Source organism: Pelodiscus sinensis, chromosome 18 (genome assembly GCF_052426305.1).
Source record: "Pelodiscus sinensis isolate ZL-2025 chromosome 18, ASM5242630v1, whole genome shotgun sequence".
Classification (NCBI taxonomy): Eukaryota; Metazoa; Chordata; order Testudines; family Trionychidae; genus Pelodiscus; species Pelodiscus sinensis.
This window is the reverse complement of record NC_143069.1, coordinates 19004450-19031050: the sequence shown is the minus strand read 5'-3', so window position 1 is coordinate 19031050 and position 26601 is coordinate 19004450. Positions and strand designations below refer to the sequence as shown.

General features: G+C 56.1%; 1 protein-coding gene across 1 annotated transcript in view; it reads left to right on the top strand.

Annotated features, from left to right (window-relative positions):
* The first annotated feature begins 8405 nt into the window (after window positions 1–8405).
* The window catches only part of LOC149523270 (uncharacterized), a 378475-nt gene continuing 360279 nt past the window's right edge, over window positions 8406–26601 (top strand). Inside the window, exon 1 of the mRNA XM_089770415.1 lies at window positions 8406–8471. The gene's annotated coding sequence lies outside the window, so the exon portion shown is untranslated. The remainder of the gene's footprint in view (window positions 8472–26601) is intronic.

Here is a 26601-nt window from a genome sequence, read left to right as displayed (position 1 = left end):
ACTAATTATAGGCTCCATTTTCTGCCCTGCCTGTCCCACCAGGGGCACCCCTGCCTGTTCCATGAGGCTGTGCCAGGCACCGTGCAGAGCCCTGACCCCCAGGTTCCCTCCTGAAAAGAGCTGAAGTGACTTGGGCCCAGCCCTATAATGAGTCTGACCCCAAGCCCAGCCTCGAACCCATCTCAGTGTCTCTGGCCCGTCAGTAACAGGGAACTCTGGAGCCAGACGCTGATAACCCCCTGTGGTGAATAGGAGGAGTTCTGGCCAGCATTTGGTGACTAAAGGGTGAAAGTCAGATAGCTATGGGGGTATTGGCAGGGAACCAGAAGAGCCAACAACAGAGGGTGTTGAAATTTGAATTGAATAGCTCTACCTGCCTGCTGTTCTCTTTGTGTGAGTTTAAGGCTGCGTCTACACTACACCCTAAACTAGAAATAAGAAATGCATTTCTTATTTCAATGTTATTTTGAAATAGCTTATTTTGAAATTTGGCGCATCTACATGGTGCCAAATTTTTTTAAATGAAGTGCTATTTTGAGCCATCCCTGATCCCTCGTGCAATGAGGTTTACCAAGATGGCAAAATAGCGCGCCCATTATTTAAAAAAATATTTTGAAATGACGGGAGGCTTGTGTAGACACAGGGTAGCTGTTTGGGCTCTCTCCAGTATCCCAAAATAGCCTTGCAGTGTAGACATACCCTAAGGTAGGAGCTGGGGGAAGCAAGATGAATTGAACCTACAAAGAGTACTGGGCATGGAAATGGACTGGGCTTCGAAGTATGGATCACCACAGATCATGAGTAGATTGAAAAATGTATATTTAGTTGCGATTAGGTTATTTTTCTTTGTTTTGTTGTTTGATTAAACTCTGTGCTAAGCCCATGTGCCTCCCTCCTCCCCCTCCCCCTCCCCCCGACACACACACACACACACACACACACACACACACACACACACACACACACACGCTATATCTAAGCTGCACCCAGAGATATTATTTTTCTCTATGTTTTATTTTGTTTTTCTCAGTTGCTCTGTAACATCTAGCGACCAAGTAGTCTTTATTAGTATATCTTTTAGTTTTGTTAACAAAAACATCTTTTTTAAGGCGACGCTATGATTCTTGTATCCTAGAAAGCAGCAGGAGGTCTGTGTACGCAAGCCTAGACTGAGAGGTCATCTAGCAGAGATTACAGTTTGTTTTCTGTTTTCCAGGCAAGTGCCAGGTCCCAGCTCCCCACAGGGAACGCCGCCGCCCTGCAGCCTGGGGCCTGGGTGGGGAAGCAGGGACCCGGGGAAGGATTTAGGCCCTGGGGACAGTAACTGGCCATGAGCTCCCAGGGCACCGCGGGGCAGCTGGGCCGATGAGCCCCTGGGCTGTGTATTGAGGGGGCAGGGAGCAGGCACCGGGGGGGGGGGGGGATTTCCCCAGCCTGAGGCCTTGGGGAGGCCGATCCTGGATCATGCGCCCGGCTCTGGCCCCGTTTCAAAGGCTGCTGGCAAAGTGCAGCGGGGGCAGGGCAGGGCCCTCTGCTGCTAGAGGGGATTTGCCGACTCCCTGGGCTTCCTTGGTTCCATTTTCTCCCACCCCCTGCGAGTTAGCCCAGGCTCTCACACACTCACCGAGCAGCAAGAGGAACAGAGACAGGAGCATCGGGGCTGCGGCAGGAACCGAGAGGGTGGAAATGGCCAAACGACGTCGGCTTCTGACGAGACCAGGAAGGGACAATCTGCAGTCGCTGTCTGCTCCGACCTGCCCCCCGCTGCCCCTCTGGGCTCACAGCAGAAAGCCCCCCTCCCCGTGCAGAGTCTCTGCCAGCCCCTCAGGGCTGGGCTGGGAACCCAGATGCTGTCGCTGCTCTGATCCTCGTCAGGGCATACGGTGAGGGAGCAGAGATGCCGCCGCCCTTCTGCTCTGCCCCGTCCTCTCCTCGTGTCTGATCGTCACTGTTCTTCATTTCCTGTCCACTAAATACCCAACCACCAACAGCGTCTTTATTTAGCGTCGGAAGCCTGAGAATCAAACACACGTAGTTACAGGACTCAGCGAAAGCTACCATGTTAGATGTAGTCCTGGCCTCGCTGGAAGGTTTAACATGAACTACACTGAACTCATGCATAGAGCTCAAAGTGCTGTATCAGGGAAACAGGTGGGGAAACTGAGGCACGGGAAGGTGGGAATGGGAGTGTCCTGAAGTCACCCAGCAGGACAGAGCCAAGAATAGAAGTCAAGTCTTTGTCTATACATTCAGCATTAAAACACTGAGCGCACCGGGTGATTTTTTACACCTCTAAGCAATGTTCCCTCTAATTATTTTCATTTGTGTGCACCATAAATGTTGTTATGTGCACTGAGGTGTGTGTGGATATGCATCACTAGTGGCAACACCTGTTCCCGGCTATGGGCACTGTGCTCCTCAGCTGGGCTGCATGTAAATGAAGGGTAGCGGTGGTCGGAGACTCTCTTCTAAGGGGGACGGAGGTGCCCATCTGTCGCCCTGACATTTCATCCCAGGAGGTATGCTGTCTGCCGGGGGCCGTATCCAAGATGTTACGGAGGCATTGTCGAGGATTATCCGGCCCTCTGACTACTACCCCATGCTACTCATCCATGTGGGCACAAATGATACTGAGAGGTGTGACACTGAGCGGATCAAGAGTAACTACAGGACACTGGGGGTATGTCTAAACTACAGGCTTTTGTCGACAGAAGTTTTGCCGACAGATACTGTGGACAAAGCTTCTGTCAACAAAGAGCGTCCAGACTACTTACAGTTCTGTTGACAAAGCAGGCTGCAATAACGCCTTCTATTGACAGAACTCTGTTGACAAAAGGTGTTATTCCCTGTAGAATGAGACCACCTTGGCTTAACCACGAGATCTTGCATGATCTAAAAATAAAAAAGGAGTCATATAAAAATGGAAAGTAGGACAAATTACAAAGGATGAATATAGGCAAACAACACAGGAATGCAAGGGCAAGATTAGAAAGGCAAAGGCACAAAATGAGCTCAAACTAGCTACGGGAATAAAGGGAAACAAGATGAGTTTTTATAAATACATTAGGATGAAGAGGAAGCCTAAGGACAGGGTAGGCCCACTGGTCAGTGAGGAGAAACATAACAGGAATGGCAGAGATGCTTAATGACTGCTTTGTTTCGGTCTTCACTGAGAAGTCTGAAGGAATGCCTAACATAGTGAATGCTAGTGGGAAGGGGGTAGTTTTAGAAGATGAAATACAAAAAGAACAAGTTAAAAATCACCTAGAAAAGTTAGTTGACTGCAAGTCACCAGGGCCTGATTAAATGCATCCTAGAATACTCAAGGAGCTGATAGAGCTGAGCATCTAGCTATCATCTTTGGAAAATCATGGGAGACAGGAGAGATTCCAGAAGACTGGAAAAGGGCAAATCTAGTGCCCATTTATAAAAAGGGAAATAAGAACAACCCAGGAAACTACAGACCAGTTAGCTTAACTTCTGTGCCATGGAAGATAGTGGAGCAAGTAATTAAGGAAATCATCTGTAGACACTTGGAAGGTGGCAAGGTGATAGGGAACAGCCAGCATGGATTTGTAAAGAACAAATCATGTCAAATCAATCTGATAGCTTTCTTTGATAGGATAACGAGTCTCGTAGATAAGGGAGAAGCGGTAGATGTGGTAAACCTAGACTTTTGTAAGGTGTTTGATATGGTCTCACATGATATTCTTATCAATAAACTAGGCAAATACAACTTAGATGGGGCTACTATAAGGTGGGTGCATAACTGGCTGAATAACCGTACTCAGGGTATGTCTACACTACAAAGTTAATTCGAACTAACAGATGTTAGTTCGAATTAACTTTGATAGGCGCTACACAGGCAAACCGCTAGTTCGAACTTAATTCGAACTAGCAGAGCGCTTAATTCGAACAAGGTAAACCTCATTCTACGAGGACTAACGCCTAGTTCGAATTAAGCAGTTCGAATTAAGGGCTGTGTAGCCACTTAATTCGAACTAGTGGGAGGCTAGTCCTCCCCAGCATTCCCTGGTGGCCACTCTGGGCAACACCAGGGAAACTCGTCTGCCCCCCTCCTGGCCCCGGAGCCCTTAAAGGAGCACGGTCTGGCTACGGTGCCCGTGCCAGATGCAAGCCTGCCAGCACCCAGAAAGCAGATCCTGCACCTGGCATAGCACGAACCAGCTACTCACTGCCACCCAGCCCTCCGCCTCTTCCCGGGACCAGACTGGCAGCTCCCGGGAGCCTGCTCGGGTCCGCAAGAGGCGGGCGCCCACCTGGTCTAGTGCGGAGATTGTGGACCTCATCCACAACGTCCGCAGTAGGCACAGGAAAGTGGCCGTCTAGGGCAGGATAGATGCCAGCCTGGCCACCCAGGATCAGGTTTGCATGAAAATCAAGGTGGTCCACTGAGACCCCCGACCCTGATCCCTGAGCTTAGAATGACCGTATTGGGTCAGACCAAAGGTCCATCTAGCCTAATAGCCTGTCTGCTGATGGCGGCCAACACTAGGTACTCTGGAGGGGATGGACTGAAACAATGACCAAGCCACTTGTCTCGCGCCATCCATCTCCAGCCTTCCACAAACAGAGGGCAGGGACACCATTTCTACCCCCTGGCTAATAGCATTCCATGGACCCAACCTCCATGACTTTTTCTCACTTCTCTTTAAATTCTGTTATAGTTCTAGCCTTCACAGCCTCCTGCAGCAAGGAGTTCCACAGGTTGACTATTTGCTTTGTGAAGAAGAACTTTCTCTTATTAGTTTGAAGCCTGCTACCCATTCATTTCATTTGGTGTCCTCTAGTCCTTCTATTATGGGAACTAATGAAGAACTTCTCTTTATGCACCCTTTCCACACCACTCATGCTTTTATAGACCTCTATCATATCCCCCCTCAGTCTCCTCTTTTCTAAGCTGAAAAGTCCCAGTCTTTTTAGCCTCTCTTCATCTGGGACCTGTTCCAAACCCCTTATCATTTTAGTTGCCCTCCCCTCTCCCAGCCTCTCTCTTCCCCTCTCCCACCTCCTTTTCCCAGTCTCCTGAGCTTTCCTTTCCCTTCCTCCCTTCCCTCCCCTCCCCTTCCAGCTCCCTCGTCCCAGGCTTCCCCCTCCCTTCTCCCACCTTCATTCCTCCCTCCCCCCACCCCAGTTCTGTGAAATAAACAGACGTTTTTGTTTGAAAAACAGGTGTCTTTATTTACAGTAGGTAGGGAGGGGAAAGGGGAAGGGGGGTAGGGTGGAAGAAGGCCCCAGTGGGGCATGCAGGGAGAGGTCAGTCCTCCTCCTCCTCCACCAGGAAGCTCTCCCGCAGGGCTTCCCGGATCCGGACGGCCCCCCGCTGGGCTTCCCGGATGGCGGCGGTGCGGGGCTGACCGTAGTGTCCAGCCATGCGGTCAGCCTCAGCCATCCAGGCTGGCAGGAAAGCCTCCCCCTTCCGCTCACACAAATTGTGGAGCACACAACATGCCGCCACCACGGGAGGGATGTTGTTCTCGGCCAGGTCCAGACGGGTGAGGAGGCATCGAAAGCGGGCTTTCAGTCGCCCGAAGGCCCCCTCCACCACGATGCGGGCCCTGGTCAGCCTGGCATTGAAGGCCTGGCGGGAGGGATTGAGGTGCCCTGTGTAGGGCTTCATCAGCCATGGCTGCAGTGGGTAGGCGGCATCCCCCACCAGGCACACGGGCATGTCCACGTCCCCGACCCTGATGTGGCGGTCGGGGAAGAAGGTCCCGTCCTGCAGCCGCTGGCACACGGAGGAGTTGCGGTACACCCGGGCGTCGTGTGCTTTGCCGGACCAGCCCACATTAATGTCCGTGAACTGGCCCCGGTGGTCACACACGGCCTACAGGATCACGGAGAAGTACCCCTTTCTGTTGACATAGCGGGACGCTTGGTGTTCCGGGGCACGGATGGGGATGTGCGTCCTGTCGATGGCCCCCCCGCAGTTGGGGAAGCCGAGGGCGCCGAATCCCCGGATGACGGCATCCGGGTCGGCGAGGCAGACCACCCTGTGAAGCAGCACCCGGTTGATGGCCTTGAACACCTGCGGAGAGAGACACAGCAAAGCGCCAATCAGTGGGGCACCCGGATGGCTGGGAGCGTGCGTGCCCTGGCAGTGCCCCGCGCCCCACTCCCGGAAGCAACCCCCCTGGCGGCGTGTAGTACAGCTGGGACAGCCCGACCCCTCCGGTGCGGGGCGCTTTCGCCTCCTCCCGCCCCCCCTTTGTCCCTGGGGCGGCCCATCCCCTCCTCGCAGCCCCCCTCCCCCCCGGCTCGGTGGCCGAGTGCCATACCTGCATGAGCACCGCTCCGACGGTGGATCTCCCCACGCCGAACTGGTTCCCGATGGATCGGTAGCTGTCTGGCGTGGAGAGCTTCCAGAGGGCGATGGCCACCCGCTTCTGGAGGGGGATGGCGGGTCTCAGGCGAGTGTCCGTTCTTTGCAGGGCAGGGGCGAGCCACTCGCAGAGCTCCAGGAAGGTGTCCCTCCTCATCCTGAAGTTCTGGGTCCACTGTCGGTCGTCCCAGCGCTCCAGGACGATGCGGTCCCACCAGTCAGTGCTGGTGTCCAGACGCCAGATGCGGCAGGGCACGCCGGTGCCGGGGCGCCGCCGCGGCTCCTCCACGGCCCCCAGTGCGGCCAGGTGGAGAGGCAGGGGTCTGATGTGCACCAGGTGGTGCCAGGCAGCCTCGAGCCATTGCTGGCAGGCTTGCAGCAGCAAGTCCAGAACGTGCACCAGAAGGTGCAGGGCGAGCCGTGGCTCCATGTTGCCACCTGCGGCGGCCCCCCCGAAGGGAAGCACCGACACAGACGGGCACAGAGACCAACGCAAGCAGGAAAAGCTGAGAACCGGCTGTCCGGGGGGGTCCCTTTAAGCTCGAGCCTCAGATAGCCTCAGACAGCAGCCACACAAAGCAACTACTGACCTGATGCCCTGCCAGAACCGGTTTCAGCTGCCCTTAAATGCCCCCCTTCGTCCAATCAGTGTGGACGCGCTAGTTCGAATTAGCAAAACGCTAATTCGAACTAGTTTTTAGTTCTAGACGCGTTAGTTCGAATTAGCTTAGTTCGAATTAACTAATTCGAACTAAGTTAGTTCGAACTAGCGCTGTAGAGTAGACATACCCAGAGAGTAGTTATTAACGGTTCACAATCCTGCTGGTAATGTATAACAAGTGGGGTTCCGCAGGGGTCCGTTTTGGGACCGGCTCTGTTCAATATCTTCATCAACGATTAAGATATTGGCATAGAAAGTACGCTTATTAAGTTTGCAGATGATACCAAGCTGGAGAATAGGGTCATAATTCAAAATGATCTAGACAAATTGGAGAAATGGTCTGAAGTAAACAGGATGAAGTTTAGTAAAGACAAATGCAAAGTGCTCCACTTACGAAGGGTCTACTATAAGGCGGGTGCATAACAATCAGTTTCACACATACAGAATGGGGAGCGACTGTCTAGGAAGGAGTACGGCAGAAAGAGATCTAGGGGTTATAGTGGACCGCAAGCTGAATATGAGTCAGCAGTGTGATGCTGTTGTAAAAAAAGCAAACATTATTCTGGGAACAGGTGTATTGTGAGCAAGACACGAGAAGTAATTCTTCTGCTCTACTCTGCGCTGGTTAGGCTTCAGTTGGAGTATCGTGTCCAGTTCTGGGAACCACATTTCAAGAAAGATGTGGAGAAAATGGAGAGGGTCCAGAGAAGAGCAAGAAGCATGATTAAAGGTCTAGAGAACATGACCTATGAAGGAAGGCTGAAAGAACTGGGTTTGTTTAGGTTAGAAAACAGAGAAGATTGAGGGGGGACATGATAGCCGTTTTCAGATATCTAAAAGGGTGTCATAAGGGGGAGGGAGAAAATCTGTTCATCTTGGCCTCTGGGGATAGAACAAGAAGCAATGGGCTTAAACTGCAGCAAGGGAGATTTAGGTTGGACATTAGGAAAAAGTTCCTAACTCTCAGGGTAGTCAAGCAGCAGGAGTGACATCAAGGGAGCTGGTTCCTTTGTGTGACAGGTCCCCTCTGACTTCTCGGCCCTGCTGGTGACAAGCCCTGGTGGCTCCTTTGCTCTGAGTGGCTGTTTGGAGGTTGTGGGAAGAAGAAGCATTTTAATCATCCAATAAGGCTCCTGCAGGCTGTGAGACTCAGCCAGGGCAATGGATGGGGGCGGGGGCTGCTGCTTGGCTCTCTTGTTCCTGGCGGGGGCTCTGCTGAGAGCGTTGGCAGATGTGAGGGTGGAAGGGGGATGGGTCCCTACGAGGGGCGTGTGGGGCCCAAACTGCCCTGGGTCCCTGACATGGGGGGCGCGTGACCCCTGAGGTGCGCTGGAGTCACCCTGTTCCCTTCCCTCCCGCACAGAGTCCCCCTGCGCCTCACCGGAGCGCTGCCAGGAGCGGGTGGACTCCTGGGTGGAGGAAGTCGCCTTTTATGACATCGAAGAGCAGCTCCACACCCGGGACACGGTAGGAACCTTCTCCACATGGGTGGACCCGAGTGTGTCCGGCCCCTTCCCAGCACGTCCCCCCCCCCTCTGGGAGGGCCTTGTCCCTGGGGATCCCCCTGGGGCCCCTTCTCCTGCATGACATGGGCCCCCCAAGCTGGGGTCTCTTGTCATGCACCAGCTGGGCCCCCCCAAGCCTGGGGCAGCAGTTGGGCGGGGAGTGTGGGTGCTTGGACAACCAGCAGCTCCCACCTCCACTCCTGGGAGACCTGAGCCCTGCCGCTGCCCGGGGGGGGGGGCAGGCCCCAGGCTCACAGACTCTCTCTGGGGTGCAGAGCCCAGCCGCCCTCCAGCGGTTCCGCCTGGCCATCTCCACCGCCTGCCTCGCCGCCCTCCAAAGGGGCGAGGGCACCCTGGCGACGCGCTGCAGCAGGGACACCGTGGTGGCCAGGATTGTGGTGAGCGAGTCGCAGTGGCTGGGAGGAGGGGATGGGATACGAGGGGTGGACAGGGGTGTGCCTGGGCAATGGGTGTGGGTGGGGGACCTGGAAATGGTGGGGGCAGGAGAGCGGGAGGGGGTGGGTGGGTGGGGTTGGTGGAGGAGGGAGGGACAGAGAAATGGGGCAGGTCTGGGGTGCTGGACAGGAAGGGGGATTCGGGACAGGGAGGGGTCTCCCCGAGCCATGGGGGGGGGCTGGAAGGGAGCCGAGCGGGCTGCTGGGGATGCGCCTGGGGAGCAGGGATGAGGAGGTTCAGAGGCTGGTCACCAGGGCAGTGAGGGGCAGGAGACGGCCTGGGGACAAGGACTGAGCTGGTCCCGGTTTGGGAGGGGGGTGCTGGGAGGGGCCCTGTGCCGGGCAGGGGGGCTGCAGGGCAGCGGGAGGCAGTGGGGTTGGATCCTGCTGGGTGGGGGCGCTGGCCGCGTGAGCGTCTCTTGGGGGCCCCAGTCTCACACTCCCCTTTGTCTCCTTGGGTCTCCCAGGAGATCATGGAGGCCTCCCCCCACCTCTGGTCTTGGCCAATTGCCTCAGCGCCGCCTGCAGCCTCAGGTACCGACCCCCCCGACCCTCCCCCAAGAGCAGATCCCCTGAGCAGGGAGTGGGAAAGTCTCCTGCTGCTGAATTAACAGTCTCTGCCCCTCTCTCCTGCCAGCACCCTGAAGCCTCCCCTGACGGCCCAGCTCCTGAGCCCCCTGCTGAGGGCGGCCGTGGGACAGACAGTGTCTGGGGACTGGCAGCAGGAGCCCACCCACAATCAGGTACGTCCCCTCCCTCGCCCCCCCCCCCCAGCCAGGAGCAGGAGCAGCCTCTGGCGGCCTGGATCCCCCAACCCCAGCCCCCCCTCTGACCCAGGGCTCCCCCTTGTCTTGCAGGAGTTCAGCCGGGGCCTTGCTGACATCCTCGATGTCCTATTGGGCAATCTCCTCGCCGAGTCCCCAGACACCGCCCGGCTCCAGCTGATTCTGGAGGTGAGCCCCGTGGGGGGGACGGGGCCATTGGCCCTGCTTCCCCGGGGGGCCGAGAGAGGAGCAGTGTCAGTGCCTGGGGGGGGGGGCACAGTCTGAGAGGAGCCCCAGGCTCTGCCCAGAACTGGCGCCTCCCTTCGGGTCCTGACCTGCCTCTTTCCCCCCCAGCACCTGAGCCCCTGGCTGGAGTCCCGCCTGCCCCAGGAGCGAGCCAGGGCCCTTGGCAGCACCACGGCCCTGCTGCGAGTCGCCACCACCCTCCCGGGGTTTGACGTAAGTGACCTCGGAGCCGGGGGGTCTGGGGCTGCAGGGCGCGGGGCTGGGAGCGTCCCTGGGAGGCAGAGGCAGGGCCGGGAATGGGCCGGGAGTGATCCGCGTTCCCCTTTCCCCGGGGAGGGGCAACTCTGGGCCTTTCAGGGAGCGGCCGTTTGCGTGGGACAGGATGCTGAGGGACCCCCCCCCTCTTCTCTCTCCCCTCAGAACTCAGCCGACTGGCCGAGGATGGGTCACCACGTGGCCCAGCTGGGCCTTTTCATTTCGGACCCTTCCGAGGACGTCAGCCGGCTGGCCCGGGAGGGGGTGCACCGCCTCTTCCAACTAGTCCTGCACCACAGGGGTAAGGAACCCAGCTGGGAAGTGGGCCCCAGGGACACCCTGAGGGTGCCGGCGGCGGGGGGAGGGGACCCAGCCCTTTTCCCCAGACTGGCCCAAGGGGGGATGCGTCCCTCTGTGTTCCCGTCCTTCTGCCCCCTGTGCCCCTCCATTTGCCCAGGGATGCCTGCAGGGGCCCGTGCGAGGGGAAGGGCTCAGACCTGCCAGCAGAATGACCCTGTTGTGTCTCTTGCAGGCCTCAACATCCACCAGGCAGAGGACCTGTGGTGCAGGCACTGGTACAAGGAGAGGTGGGTCCTGGCTCACAGCAACACCGTCAGGGTGGGAGAGGTAAGGACGCGCTGCCAGGGCAGGGCAGGGCTCGGGGGTGGGGCTGGCTGGGGCCCTCGTGCGGGTAGGACGCGGGGGGGAAGCGGGGAGTGAGTCGCTGATCGAATGGTCGATGCATTTTCCCTCGACTATTCGAGCTGTGGACAGGGCGGCGCTGCCCCTTTGTGACGCTGTCCCGGCGTTTCAAAGGGGCGGCGCTTCCTAGGGGCAGTGACGCACGGAGCCCGGATCTCCCGTAGGAGGGGAACCAGGGCGGGACGGGGGGCAACACTTTGATGGAGGCCGCTCCAAGATGTTGGCCAGTGGCCTAGGGCTGCTCTGTTGTGCGGAGGGGGTGAGGTCTGGGAGGGTCTTGGGGGCAGGAGGAAGGTGTGACCTGGGGCAGGGTTTGGGGTGCAGGGTGAGGAGAGCGTCTGGGTGCAGGGTCTGGAAGGGAGTTTGGGGAAGGAGGAAGCTGTTTTAGCCCCAGGAGTTGGGGCCGGGCTCAGGGCCGTCAGCTGAAACCTCCTGTGCTCTTGATTTCAGGTCTTTGGGCAGCTCTTCACACCAGAGCAGGAGAATGCCTTTCTGGAGACTACTCTGCACGCTGCCCGCTCCCCCCTGCGGCGCCACAGCAAGGCCGGGCTGGTCCTGGCCCACGCCCTGCAGGGGCAGGCCCATCAGCTCCTGGAATACATGGTGAGCAGCAGGAGCAAATGCAGGAGAATGGGGCAGGGGCAGGGTCTCCTTCTCTTCCCCTCAGTGAGTCCCCCCCACCCCTTTCCTCAGGCTGCCCCCACCCCATGTCCTACCCGCATGGTTGGGGGAGAAACCGTGTCCTAGGAGGCGGGAGGGGGCAGAGGTGTCAGGAGCCCTGGGGGGGTCAGGAGCTCACCCTACGGGCTGCAGGCCTGACAGGCGTGACCAGAGAGCAGAACAAGTCTCAGCGCAGAGGGGAGGGGGTGGAAATCCCGGGGGGCCCAGTACCCCTGAGTCCTTGGGGGGTGAACCGCTGACGGATTCTGCTTCCCTTGCAGCAGGAAGACAGCCAGTGAGGGAGCTGAGGAGCCAGCAGCTGCGTCCCCCTCTCCCCAACCCTCCTCATTGTATAGAACTGGATTTAAACTCTGATTAAACAACATTTGAAAAAACATTTGTATCAGGCTTGGTCAATAATTTTTAATGGGGGGGGCATTTTGGTAACTGATCAAGGGCCACATTTCTACCGAGAGGTTTGGGGTCTGGGACGGGGTGGTTGGGTGCAGAAGGGAGTTTAGGGTAGGAGCCTGGGTGCAGGGAGGGGGTGGAAGTCTGCCCTGGCTGGGGGGCAGGGCTGGAGGAGAGTTAGTTAGTTTCTGTCTGGGAGCATGGAGGAAGCAGCCTCAGCTACAGGCTGGGGGGTTTAGAAGCCGAGACCCCCTTCCCTATATCAAGGGGGGCTGAGGCATCCTAGACCTGCCCCGTAGCCTGATGACATCTGTGCTGTGCTGTATCCTGAAGAAGCAATAAACCACCTCTATTCTACCGGCTGGTGGAGTCTGTTCGTGCCATTACGGGGGTGCAGGAGGCGGGGGACCCCAACGCGCCGTCACAGGGTGCCAGAGAGGAGTCTGGCCTGGGGGAGAGGTGTCGGGGGGGGGTGCAGGGTCAGGGAGGGAGCTGTGACCTGGGGAAAGGGGGACGCAGGTTCAGGTGGTCGCCTGGGACAGGCAGTGGGGGAGGGGATGTGGGTGCTGGGGCAGGCTCTGGCTGGGGGGCGCTTACCTAGGCAGCTGCATATGGGGGAGCCCAACTGTCACCTGAGGGGATGGAGGAGCCCGACTGTCACCTGAGGGGACGGGGGAACTCAATTTTCAACTGTGGGGAATGGAGGAAACAATGTGGAGGGGAGGGAGCGAGATGGGGGGGTGAATTGTTCCCGGAGGGGAGATCTCCCTGGCTGGGGGGGGAAGGGACATTTCCAGCAAAGCCCCTCACATAAGAGGGGGACAGATGGGGAGGAGGGAGAGGATGGGGATGGGCAGAGAGCTGGGCAGGTAGAAATGGGGAGGGGAAGGAGAAGGGAAGGGGGAGGAGATGGAGGAGAACAGGGGATGGGAACAGCGGAGGGTGGGGGATGAGGAGCAGGACAGAAGTAGGGCAGTGGTGAGGATGGCTGGGCGATGAGAGCCCAGTCAGGGCCCAGGGGAGCTGCCCTTTCTGTGCCCAGGTGTCTGGGGGTCTCCCCCACACGCACATAACCCTGCTCCTCAGAGACTCTTTACAGTTTTTTTTTTCCAGCTCCCACTTTTGGGGGCAGGGACGTGCTGTCAGGAAGGGGCGATAACTCAAGTCACATCAGAAACACAGAGACACCCCACCCCACCACGTGACAGAGGCCAGGGCCAGCTTTAGGGAGCCCTACAGCAGAAACCTCTTCCCTCTCCCCCTAACCCAGGTTCAGAGGAGGTGACCTCCCCTCCCCCAGGAGGCTGCAGGGCACATCCCAGAGCAGCGGCTCTCAAGCTTTTTGGCCCCAAACCACCTGGCTCAACATAAACCTTTGCGTTCTAACCATTTTGAGTTGCACCCAGTGTTTCTGGGCAGGGCTATCAACAAAAGGATTAGTAAGAATGATGGAATATGGAGGAAATAAATAACACAAGGCAAGAGAAAAGTGACGACTTTACAATTGAGCGTGTAGCTCTCTATTTTACTGACATCTTTCTGGGCATGTTACCGTGCATGCGATGCCACCTCAGTGCCATACAGCTGGTAAGTTCTCATTTCTTTTATCATAGCAGCATTCATTGAGAACTGTTTTTAAACTATTTAACAATTAAACAAAAGGCAGATTGTCTGTTATGGACGATTGCCGTAGAGAGAAAGGAAACCGGGCCTTACTGCTACTTTAACTGCAATAGTCGACAAGAAATGTTCCAAGTACTTGTGATGCTCCTTTTACAATATGGATAAAACCTCTTCCCAGACGTTTCAAGTCCAGCACAAGACACGATTCTCATGGGCACAGCGCCTTCGGCATCACTGCTCGTCACACGGCACAACAGCTGCTGCGGGTGGCTGACCGGCCTTCGCTAAGGAGCGAGCAACACGGACCGAGCTGTGTGACTGGCCAGCACTGGGCTACTGAAACCAACTGAGCTGCCAGTCAGCAGACCTCGGTGTGGCTCTTTTCAAACTGTGCCCGGCCACGTTTTAACTGGATTGACGTACCCCACTGTGCTCCTCTAGGTGCTATAAGCAACTCAGCTTCTGACACGGCCACGTGGCGCTGTTTGACAGGTACAATGTTTGACACTTTGTTCAGAGGAGATCACACACGTGTAGATATTTGAAATACAGACAAAATCTCTTCTGTTTAATTTGGTGCCCCAGGAAGCCTGGCTCCCAAGGCAACGTCTAATTTGCCTGTATGGTCGAGCTGGCCCTGCTAGCACAACACTTTGTACCCAGCCCAGCCCGGCTCTGTCACTGTGGGGAACACGGGCTGCCGGGGGCTGCTCTGAGGTACAATGGTCACCGTGGGGTGTCAGCGCAGCACGGCCAGGGCCTGGCACGTGTGAGAAACAGATTGAGAACTTCCTTTCCCTTGCCGAGATGGCTCTTTGTGGTGTCCCTGTACCCACAGGGCGGTCACTTGTTTCCTTTCACCTCCCCCTCTTTCCTCTATTTTTTAATTAATTGCTGTTTAATAAATTGTGTTTGCCCTGAGCTCTATGTAACGAGCTGTGGTCGGGAAGCATCCGGAGCACAGAGACCACCCCAAGCTGGGGACTCCCTGCCCCTGTGCTAAGTGCCCAGGACAAGACTGGGGGGTCGCGCCTCCAGGGATCCTGGCCCAGCCTTGCTGGGGTTACGAGGGCCTTTCCCCCGCTTACACTGGGAGCAGGGTCAGCCACAGCCTTTGCTGTCCACACAGAGAGTGAAAAGCACCGGAGCCACCTCCCCGGAGCCCGGCTCCTGTGGAAACAAACAAGCGTCTCTGCTCGGGCGACTCCAGCAGGACGGGGAGCCGGGCTGACTCCGCTCACCCCCATCCAGGGACAGGCGGGTTTGAGTCCTTGTGTGGGGGTCGTACCCGCAAAGTTTGCCTTCCAATTGCCGCCCAGGAAAACCAGGGCCTCCCGGCCACCACTGGCCATCCTCCCGCCGTGTCCTTTCAATGCCAATCCCCCGCCCTCAGCTACGATGGCTGCCACCATTGTCCCCCTCCCCTCAGGGAAATGGTGCCCACTGGGGGGAGGGGAATATGGGGGGAGAGCGGGGATAAAGGGAGCAGGTGCTGAGGGGGGAAGGGAAGAGGGGACAATGGAAACTCCCCCACCTGGCTGGGGGGCACCAGCGTTCCCCGTTCATGAGTGTGTCAGTGTATATCTGCCCCATGGCCATGGGGGGTGTCGCCTGCCCCTTGTTCCCCCTCTCCCCACTGGACAGAGTTGCCCCAGCTCAGCTGGAGTTTTGGAGGGAAAACAAATCCCCACACCCCATCCGCTGACCCTGATTCGGTGAGGGGGGAAACGTTCCCATCCCCCCTCTCGCCACCCCCTTCCAAAAATGTCTGTGGCCCCCGCTGGACCTTCCTCCATCTCCCCCCAAACCTCCGCCCTGCTGCCCCTTCCCATGTCCCCTCAAATCTCCGTCCTTTCTGCCCCATCCTGTCTGCTCTCAAACCCCTTCCCCCATCTCTCAGCACTATCCTCGGCTCATCTCCCTCCCAACCCTTATTGCCCTGCAGCTCCCGTCCCATTTCTCTCAATCCCCTCTTCTGCCCTACGGCGACCTCTGCTGGCAACACTCAGGAGACCTGCCTGCCAGGCCCTCGACTCTAACCACTAGTCCCCACTCGCCTCCCAGAGCCAGGATCAGAATCAAACCTTTCTGGCCCCCAGCTTTCTCCTGCTCTCTAGCCAGCGGCAGCACAAACACAGCCCGTGTCCCATCCCTTGCTAGGGACCTGGCCACTCACCCACTGGCCACTTGGGGGCAGGGTATCTGTGGGGCATGAGTAAGTCCCTGGGTCTCTCCTCATTGGTAACCTACTGGGGGCACAGGATCGAATTTATCTTGTTTCCGTTTCCTTTTGAACTTGGTTGATTTAATTCACACACAGAGAAAACACGCTTAGCTCCAGGCATTAAGCCATCATCACCGCTGAACTATGGCATAAGAGGCAGCAAACCCAGGTGCCCCCCATTGCGTCCTCTCCATGCATGGCACCAGGGCCCATGTCACATGGCGGCAGGTTTGCAGGCTAGGAGGGGAGGCTGCAGAATCAAACTTTCCAGCAACTGGAAATGACACAGTGACTGTCCCCCAAATGCCCTTAACTCTGCCCCCTCAGTCACGTGGCTTCTGATGCCATCCTTTGGATCATTTGTAAAAAAAGGGGTGTGTGTAATCTGCAGGAAATAGTCGTCGATTCAAGATGGAAGATGAGACTGCGGCTTCCTAGATCTCGCTCAGATGCACATTAGCCCAGGACACAGAGTACTTTGATGGTGACCAGTTTCCCCCTCCCCAAAACAAACAGGCCAGCTGCGAGCTATGTGACACTTGGCTGCAGGGTTTCCTGATTTGTGCAGGGACCTTTGCTGCTAACTGTGACGGCACTAGATTTCACCTGAAGATCAGAGACAAGGTGTGACGGACGCAGGAAGTGACAAGACATCGACATCTTCCTGTAGCTGCAGCTAGCATCTGAGCTCCTTATATGGGACTGGGTAGAACTGGGCACCGGGGCGTTGGTGGTGGTGCTAAGGGGCCCCTCACAGCCCCATCATGGCATCTGCTATCACTGTCCTCTTCCTCGGTGAGTATCAGAGACAGCTGGTGCACGTGCCTATGGCAGGTGTGTGTGTGGAAGATCCGAGACCAGGGTGTGGGATCCAATCGCTCTGAGTTCTGGTCCCTAATGAGCTGTCTCCTCTCCAGGATGCTGGCTGGCGGAGCAATTCAGGGTGTTGGGACATGAGTATCTCTGTTTGGGACAGGTGGGGACAGAGAAGAGCTGTTGATACCTGAATGTTCACCCCAAAGCTGAGTTCCACCTCCTTGTTTTGACACTGGGGGGCTTAGATCAGAATCCGGACGGGTCCTCAGGGCAGTTGGGGGGTGACTGCGGATCGACACTGGGGGCCTTAGATCTGAACCAGGCCCTACTCTCAGGGCAGTCGGGGGTGACTCCAGATTGTTCTAAGGGGGGCAGAGATCAGTCCCCAGCCCGCAGGGCCCCTGTGGGTGCAGAGAGGTGTCTGTGAGCCCCGGCGCTGTCCCTGGGGGTGGGTGCTAACACACGGGGAGGAGTTTGTGCCTCCCCAGCTCACTCCTGTCTGTGTGTAAATGCAGAGCTCCCTGCGCCCGGACCCTCCATCTCCATCAGCCCCGGCGGGGTGGTTGCCATGGGGGAAGCCATCACCATCCGCTGTCAGTGTTGGTGCCGGGGCAGGAGGCTGTGGCTGTATAAAGGTGCAGTCAGAATCCGGGATACCAGCCCGATTCTCCAGTTTCTCAAGATCTGTTTGAATTGTAATCCCATTCTACAATGTGTTTGCAACCCATCCCACTTTGGAGTAATCTACAAAATGTAGAAGCCGTTGTTCACTCACTTTATACTAATTTCATCTAGACCACATTTCCCCAGTCTTCCGGTGTGAATGCCATGAGGGACAATGCCAAAAGCCAGACGAAAATCAACATATATCAGATCATGGTGCTATGTGAAGTGACAGAAAAGGTTGCAACTCAAGTGCTGTGTAGCTCTTCAGAGAGGGATGTCTGTGCAGGGGAACCAGTGAGGAGCTGAGACCAGAGGACCAAACAACCACAGAGCAACCTTCTCACCTTTCCCAGAGGGGGCATCATGTGGACGATAAACTTGGGCAGCCAGCGTGCTGTGTGTTCTCCAGCAGAGTCCTGCACGGATGGAAGCTGCAACTGTCTGGGGTGAAGGGCTTTTAAAAAAAGGAAATAACTGAACACAAAAAGCCTCTTGCAGTGCATGACAAGGCCGTTTTATTCGTTCTAGTACACTCTTGAGCTATGCTACATATTCCTGAGAGCCATTGGTTGGTGTATTACCTATTTCCTAGAGCTGGCTGGAATTTTTCCAGCGCAATGCTTTTCCACTGGAAAATGCAGTTTCATCAAAATTGAAACACCTCAAAGAAACTTGTCAATTTTCACAAAAATCTGGGTAATGAAAAAAAAAAGGTAAATGAGATGTTGCCATCAGATTGAAAGGGAACCTCTCGATTTTCCTTTTTAAAGTGACTTTCCGTCTAATGTTTTAATGTTGCATTCCAGAATATAAAACTGCTGTCTACTGTTGGCTGCGTATGGAGAGACTGAAGGATTAACAATGATTGACCAAGCCTGCTCCAAAAGTTCTTTCAAATGTTGTTTAATCATAATTAAAATACAATTATATACAATTTGCAGGGTTGGAAGTGGGGACGCAGCTGCTGCCTCCTCAGCTCCTGGTGCGCTCACTGGCTGTCTTCCTGCTGCAAGGGAAGCAGAATCTGTCAGACAAAGATCCATCCCCAGGGAGTCAGGGGTACTGGGCCCCCCCCAGCATTTCCACCCTCCTGCCCCCAGTGCTGAGACTTGTTCTGCTCCCTGCTCACCCCCCTGTCAGGCCAGCAGCCCGTAGGGTGAGCTCCTGACCCCCCTCCCAGGGCTCTTGACACCTCTCCCCCCTCCCATCTCCCAGGACACGGCTTGTGTGTGCAGAGCCTCCCCCAACCCCAAGGACGCTCGCAGGGGCAGGAGGGATTCTGTCAGCCTGAGGAAAGGGGCGGGGTGGACTCCCTGAGGGGATGGGAAGGAGACCCTGACCCTCCCCACTCTCCTGCATCCGCTCTGGCTGCTCACCATGTAGCCGAGGACGTGCTGGGCCTGCCCCTGCAGGGCGTGGGCCAGGACCAGCCCAGCCTTGCTGGGGCACCGCAGGGGGGAGTGGGCAGCGAGCAGAGCCGTCTCCAAAAAGGAGTTTTCCTGCTCCTGGGAGAAGAGCTGCCCAAAGACCTGAAATCAAGAGGACACGAGGCTTCAGTTAATGGCCCAGAGCCCGGCCCCAACTCCTGAGGCTAAAACAGCTTCCTCCTTCCCCAAACTCCCTTCCAGACCCTGCACCTGGACGCTCTCCTGACCCTGCACCCCAACCCCTGCCCCAGGTCACACCTTCCTCCTGCCCCCAAGATCCTCCCAGACCTCACCCCCCTCCGCAGAACAGAGCAGCCCTAGACCACTGGCCAACATCAGAAAGTGTTACCTCCCCCCCACCCTGTCTCCCCTTCTACGGGAGATCCAGGGCTCCGTGCGTCACTGCCCCTAGGAAGAGCCGCCCCCTTGAAACGCCGGGACAGCGTCACAAAGGGGCAGCCCACCCCTGAGCCCTGCCCTGCCCTGGCAGCGCGTCCTTACCTCTCCCACCCTGACTGTGTTGCTGTGAGCCAGGACCCACCTCTCCTTATACCAGTGCCTGCACCACAGGTCCTCTGTCTCGTGGATGTTGAGGCCTGCAAGAGACACAACAGGGTCATTCTGCTGGCAGGTCTGAGCCCTTCCCCTCGCACGGGTCCCTGCAGGCATCCCTGGGCAAATGGAGGGGCACAGGGGGCAGAAGGACGGGAACACAGAGGGACGCATCCCCCCTTGGGCCAGTCTGGGGGAAAAGGCCTGGGACCCCTCCCCCCGCCGCTGGCACCCTCAGGGTGTCCCTGGGGCCCAGGTCCCGGCTGGGTTCCTTACCCCTGTGGTGCAGGAGGAGTTGATAGAGGCTGTGCACCCCCTCCCGGGCCAGCCGGCTGACGTCCTCGGAAGGGTCCGAAATGAAAAGGCCCAGCTGGGCCACGTGGTGACCCATCCTTGGCCAGTCGGCTGAGTTCGGAGGGGAGAGAAGAGGGGGGGGTCCCTGAGCATCCTGGGGCTGCACGTCCCATGCAAACGGCTGCTGAGGCGGTTTTAAGCTAAGTGGACGGACAGAGACAGCTCCTGGGGCGGGGGCGGGGGCGGGGGCGGGGGCGGGGCCGGTCTTGTGAGGAGACAACCCTGAGCAATGGCCCCGACTGAAGGGTCACTCCGGAGGATGGAACAAGGGGATCCACTAACGGCCACTCCCCAGTCTGGGGCCCAGCTGCAGTCACACAAGAGCCCCCCTGAAAGGCCCAGGGTCACCCCTCCCCGGGGAAAGGAGAACGCGGCTCAGTCCCGGCCCATTCCCGGCCTGCCTCTGCCTCCTATCAAAGAAAGCTATCAGATTGATTTGACATGATTTGTTCTTTACAAATCCATGCTGGCTGTTCCCTATCACCTTGCCACCTTCCAAGTGTCTACAGATGATTTCCTTAATTACTTGCTCCACTATCTTCCATGGCACAGAAGTTAAGCTAACTGGTCTGTAGTTTCCTGGGTTGTTCTTATTTCCCTTTTTATAAATGGACACTATATTTGCCCGTTTCCAGTCTTCTGGAATCTCTCCTGTCTCCCATGATTTTCCAAAGATGATAGCTAGAGGCTCAGCTCTATCAGCTCCTTGAGTATTCTAGGATGCATTTCATCAGGCCCTGGTGACTTGCAGTCAACTAACTTTTCTAGGTGATTTTTAACTTGTTCTTTTTTTATTTTATCTTCTAAATACCTTCCCACTAGCATTCACTATGTTAGGCATTCCTTCAGACTTCTCAGTGAAGACCGAAACAAAGCAGTCATTAAGCATCTCTGCCATTCCTGTTATGTTTCTCCTCACTGACCAGTGGGCCTACCCTGTCCTTAGGCTTCCTCTTCATCCTAATGTATTTATAAAAAGTCATCTTGTTTCCCTTTATTCCCGTAGCTAGTTTGAGCTCATTTTGTGCCTTTGCCTTTCTAATCTTGCCCTTGCATTCCTGTGTTGTTTGCCTATATTCATCCTTTGTAATTTGTCCTACTTTCCATTTTTATATGACTCCTTTTTTATTTTTAGATCATGCAAGATCTCGTGGTTAAGCCAAGGTGGTCTCATTCTACAGGGAATAACACCTTTTGTCAACAGAGTTCTGTCAATAGAAGGCGTTATTGCAGCCTGCTTTGTCAACAGAACTGTAAGTAGTCTGGACGCTCTTTGTTGACAGAAGCTTTGTCCACAGTATCTGTTGGCAAAACTTCTGTCGACAAAAGCCTGTAGTCTAGACATACCCCCAGTGTCCTGTAGTTACTCTTGATCCGCTCAGTGTCACACCTCTCAGTATCATTTGTGCCCACATGGATGAGTAGCATGGGGTAGTAGTCAGAGGGCCGGATAATCCTTGACAATGCCTCCGTAAAATCTTGGATACGGCCCCCGGCAGACAGCATACCTCCTGGGATGAAATGTCAGGGCGACAGATGGGCACCTCCGTCCCCCTTAGAAGAGAGTCTCCGACCACCGCTACCCTTCATTTATATGCAGCCCAGCTGAGAAGCACAGTGCCCATAGCCAGGAATAGGTGTTGCCACTGGTGATGCATATCCACACATACCTCAGTGCACATAACAATATTTATGGCGCACACAAATGAAAATAATTAGAGGGAACATTGCTTAGAGGTGTAAAAAATCACCCCGTGCGCTCAGTGTTTTAATGCTGAATGTATAGACAAAGACTTGACTTCTATTCTTGGCTCTGTCCTGCTGGGTGACTTCAGGACACTCCCATTCCCACCTTCCCGTGCCTCAGTTTCCCCACCTGTTTCCCTGATACAGCACTTTGAGCTCTATGTATGAGTTCAGTGTAGTTCATGTTAAACCTTCCAGCGAGGCCAGGACTACATCTAACATGGTAGCTTTCGCTGAGTCCTGTAACTACACGTGTTTGATTCTCAGGCTTCCGGCGCTAAATAAAGATGTTGGTGGTGGTGGGGTATGTAGAGGACAGGAAATGAAGAACAGTGACGATCAGACACGAGGAGAGGACGGGGCAGAGCAGAAGGGCCGCGGCATCTCTGCTCCCTCACCGTACGCCCTGACGAGGATCAGAGCAGCGACAGCATCTGGGTTCCCAGCCCAGCCCTGAGGGGCTGGCAGAGACTCTGCACGGGGAGGGGGGCTTTCTGCTGTGAGCCCAGAGGGGCAGCGGGGGGCAGGTCGGAGCAGACAGCGACTGCAGATTGTCCCTTCCTGGTCTCGTCAGAAGCCGACGTCGTTTGGCCATTTCCACCCTCTCGGTTCCTGCCGCAGCCCCGATGCTCCTGTCTCTGTTCCTCTTGCTGCTCGGTGAGTGTGTGAGAGCCTGGGCTAACTCGCAGGGGGTGGGAGAAAATGGAGCCAAGGAAGCCCAGGGAGTCGGCAAATCCCCTCTAGCAGCAGAGGGTCCTGCCCTGCCCCCGCTGCACTTTGCCAGCAGCCTTTGAAACGGGGCCCGAGCCGGGCTCAGGATCCAGGATCGGCCTCCCCAAGGCCTCAGGCTGGGGAAATCCCCCCCCCCCCGGTGCCTGCTCCCTGCCCCCTCGTTACACAGCCCAGGGGTCCATCGGCCCAGCTGCCCCGCGGTGCCCTGGGAGCTCATGGCCAGTTACTGTCCCCGGGGCCTAAATCCTTCCCCGGGTCCCTGCTTCCCCACCCAGACCCAGGCTGCAGGGCGGCGGCGTTCCCTGTGGAGCTGGGACCTGGCACTCAGCTGGATCCCACCCCTGGGGTGTCACTGGGCCCAGCTCCCCACGCCAGGCCCATGGGGTCAGGCCGGGCTGGGCTCAGATGCTCCTGGGGTGTCAGCGCAGCCTGGAGGCAGAGAGCAGGGAGGCTGTTGCCACTGGAGGGGGAGGGTGGTCAACTCTGTTCCCCACTCTGGCATTCAGAGTGCAGAAGGTACAGACCTGCCAGAGACCTTAAAGACCTTGCCTTAACAGCATTCTGCTTAAAAATAAAAACCAGCTTCCTTGAGGTCACAGATCCCTTCACCTTGGGAGGTAGCTGCCTCTGCCAAGTGAATAAAAAACCCACCTTTCTTCTTAGGCTTTGAGTTCTTCCAAGGGGGTATCCCCAAACTCTTTTCCGCCAAGAGAGCTTGGAAAAGAAAAACAGAAAACAAATTGTAATCTCTGCTAGATGACCTCTCAGTCTAGGCTTGCGTACACAGACCTCCTGCTGCTTTCTAGGATACAAGAATCATAGCGTCGCCTTAAAAAAGTTGTTTTTATTAACAAAACTAAAAGAGGGTATGTCTACACTACAATGTTAGTTTGAACTAACGGACGTTAGTTCGAACTAACATTCATAGCCACTACACTAGCGCTCCGCTAGTTCGAATTTGAATCGACCTAGCGGAGCGAATAGTTCGAACTAGGAAAACCTCATTTTACGAGGATTAAGCCTAGTTCGAACTTACTAGTTCGAATTAAGGGGTGTGTAGCCCCTTAATTCGAACTAGTGGGAGGCTAGCCCTCCCCAGGTTTCCCTGGTGGCCACTCTGGCCAACACCAGGGAAACTCTATGCCCCCCTCCCGGCCCCGGACCCCTTAAAGGGGCACGGGCTGGCTACGGTGCCCGTGCCAGGTGCAAGCCTGCCAGTACCCAGCCGGCAGACCCTGCACCTGGCACGGCACAGAGCCACCCACCTGATGCCCCCCAGCCCACCCCCTCTTCCCGGGACCAGGCTGGCGGCTCCCGGGAGCTTGCCCGGGACCGCAAGAGCCGGGCACCCACCTAGGCTAGTGCGGACATAGTGGACCTCGTCCACGACCTCCGCACTAGGTCACAGGAAAGTGGCCGGCTAGGGCAGGAGAGCTGCCAGCCTGGCCACCCAGGAGCAGGTGTGCATGAAAATCAAGGGGGTCCACTGAGACCCCCCGACCCTGAGCCCTGAGCTTACAATGGCCGTCCTGGGTCAGACCAAAGGTCTATCTAACCCAGTAGCCTGTCTGCCGACAGCGGCCAACACTAGGGACCCTGGAGGGGATGGACCGAAGCCAGTGACCAAGCCATTTGTCTCGTGCCATCCCTCTCCAGCCTTCCACAAACTTTGGGCAGGGACACCACTCCTACCCCCTGGCTAAGACTACTCCATGGACCCAACCTCCATGACTTGATCTCCCTTCCCTTTAAACTCTGTTCTAGTTGTAGCCTTCACAGCCTCCTGCAGCAAGGAGTTCCACAGGTTAACTCTTTGCTTTGGCAAGAACAACAACTTTCTCTTACTAGTTTCAAGCCTGCTACCCAGTCCTTTCCTTTGGTGTCCTCTAGTCCTTCTTTATGGGAACTCATGAAGAACTTTTCTGAATGCACCCTCTCCATCCAACCCCTGCTTTTAGAGACCTCTATCCTGTCCCCCCTCCGTCTCCTCTTGTCTAAGCTGAACAGTCCCAGTCTCTGTAGCCTCTCTTCATCTGGGACCTGTTCCCAACCCCTGATCATGTTAGTTGCCCTCCCCTCTCCCAGCCTTTCTCTTCCCCTCTCCCACCTCCTTTTCCCAGTCTCCCCCAGTTTTGTTCAATAAAGACAGAGTCAATGTTGGAAGAAACGTTATCTTTATTTTGTACATCAGGAAGGGGGCTAGGGAAGGGTAAGTGGAAGGAGGTGAGGGAGGAATGGGGTACGAGCCCCCGATGGGGAGGACTGGGCTGGCTCTGCGGGCTTCTGGGGGTGGAAGCTCTCCTGCAGCCCCCCGATTGCCCCCTCTCCCCAGATGGCAGCCTGCGGCAAGTGCAGCCGGGCTGATGGCCGAGTGGTGTGATGTGCCCAGTGTGGGTACTCCGGGCAATCCAAGCCAGGACTGGTTTTCAAGCAGGGCACCCCTTAGAACTGTCTGTCCGGGGTGGGGGTCGGGACCCTTTAAGCGCAGCCCTCGGCTAGCCTGAGACAGCATCTCCACGCTCTAAGTCCTCTTCTGATGCCCTGCCGGCACTGCTTCCGGCCATCCTTAAGCCCTGTTCAGAGTCCACTCAATGTGGACTTGCTAGTTCGAATTAGCAAAACGCTAATTCGAACTAGTTTTTAGTTCTAGACGCGTTAGTTCGAATTACCTTAGTTCGAATTAACTAATTCGAACTAAGTTAGTTCGAACTAGCGTTGTAGTGTAGACATACCCAGATATACTAATAAAGACTACTTGGTTGCTAGATGTTACAGAGCAACTGAGAAAAACAAAATATAACATAGAGAAAAATAATATCTCTGGGTGCAGCTTAGATATAGCGTGTGTGTGTGTGTGTGTGTGTGTGTGTGTGTGTGTGTGTGTGTGTGTGTGTGTGTTGGGGGGAGGGGGAGGAGGGAGGCACATGGGCTTAGCACAGAGTTTAACCAAACAACAAAACAAAGAAAAATAACCTAATCACAACTAAATATACATTTTTCAATCTTAAAGTATTTACGCAAGAGAGCGTCTACACTGGCATGTGCCTTTGCACAAGAGCATCCATGCCAGTGTAGACGCTCTCTTGCGCAAGAAAGCTCCGATGGCCATTTTAGCCATCGAGCTTTCTTGCGCAAGAAATTCATGTTGCCTGTCTACACTGGCCTCTTGCGCAAGAACAGTTGCACAGGAGGGCTTATTGCTGAGCAGGAGCATCACAGTTCTTGCACAAGAAGCACTGATTTCACACATTAGAACGTCCGTGTTCTTGCGCAAGAACTCCCCTCCAGTGTAGACAGGCAGCACGTTTTTGCGCAAAAGCGGCCACTTTGGCGCAAGATCGTGCCAATGCAGACACAGCCTACATGTTCCCTCAAATGTTGAATGGCTATTCATTTTCACTAGGGCAGGTCAAAAACTTCTCTCTAATCTAATCATTAATGGAAAGCTGGACTCTCAATTACATCACATTTTTCACAAAAAGTGATTTTTCACAGAAAATGTCTTTTGTCTACAAATTCATAAGGGTTTCACTCCTATTGAGGAGATGTGGCTATTCTTTAGATCGGGGTGGACAAAAGTCTCTCAGCGGGCTGGATCCAGCTCGCTTTGGGCTTTGATCCGGCCCGCGAGGCAATTACAGACCCCTCCTCCTAATTACAGGACTCATGATGGGGAGGAGCTCAGCTGAGCCCCTACATGCCCCACACTGCCACTGGAGAGGAGGCAGCGCCAGGACTCAAGCACCTCTATAGGGCCAGCCTGGAAGCATTGCTACCGCAGCCAGGCAGCCAGGGGCCAGCCCAGGAGACACTGCTTCTGCGGCCACACAGTCTGGGGTTGGCTCCGGAGGATGGAGACGCTGATACCACGGCACCTCCAGGGCTGGACCCGGACGGCCTGGCTGCAGTAGTGGTGCCTCCAGGCCAGCCCTAAGACACAGTAGCAGCACCTTCAGGGCCAGCCCTGGGTCACATAATTGTGGTAGCAGTGACTCCAGGGCGAGCCCCAGGCCATGTATCCGCAGTAGTGGCACCTCTGGGGCTGGCCCCGGGCCATGTGACTGCAGTGCCTCTGGGGCAGCCTGTAGGGCCTGCTGTGTAGCCATGACAGTGGCACCTCCTGGGCCAGCCCCAGGCCATGGTGCCTCTGTGGCAGGTGGTACCTGGGGTCCGGCCGCGTGGCTGCGGCAGTGGCACCTCCAGCCTCTGGGGTGGCCTGTGGCTGCAGTGCCTCGGGGTCAGCCCTGGATCGCATGGCCACAGCCGCAGTGTCTCCGGCCTTCGGAACCACGTGGCCCGCAGAAGCAGGGCCTCCCTCTGGGGCAGCAAGGACAGCGTGGCTGCAGCCATTGCTGCAAGGGAGCACGAAGCCAGGTAAGGTTCCCCCTCATGTCCAGACCCCCTCACTTACACCCTAATCCTGTCATTTACCTCCCCACCAACACCCAGCATCCCCAGC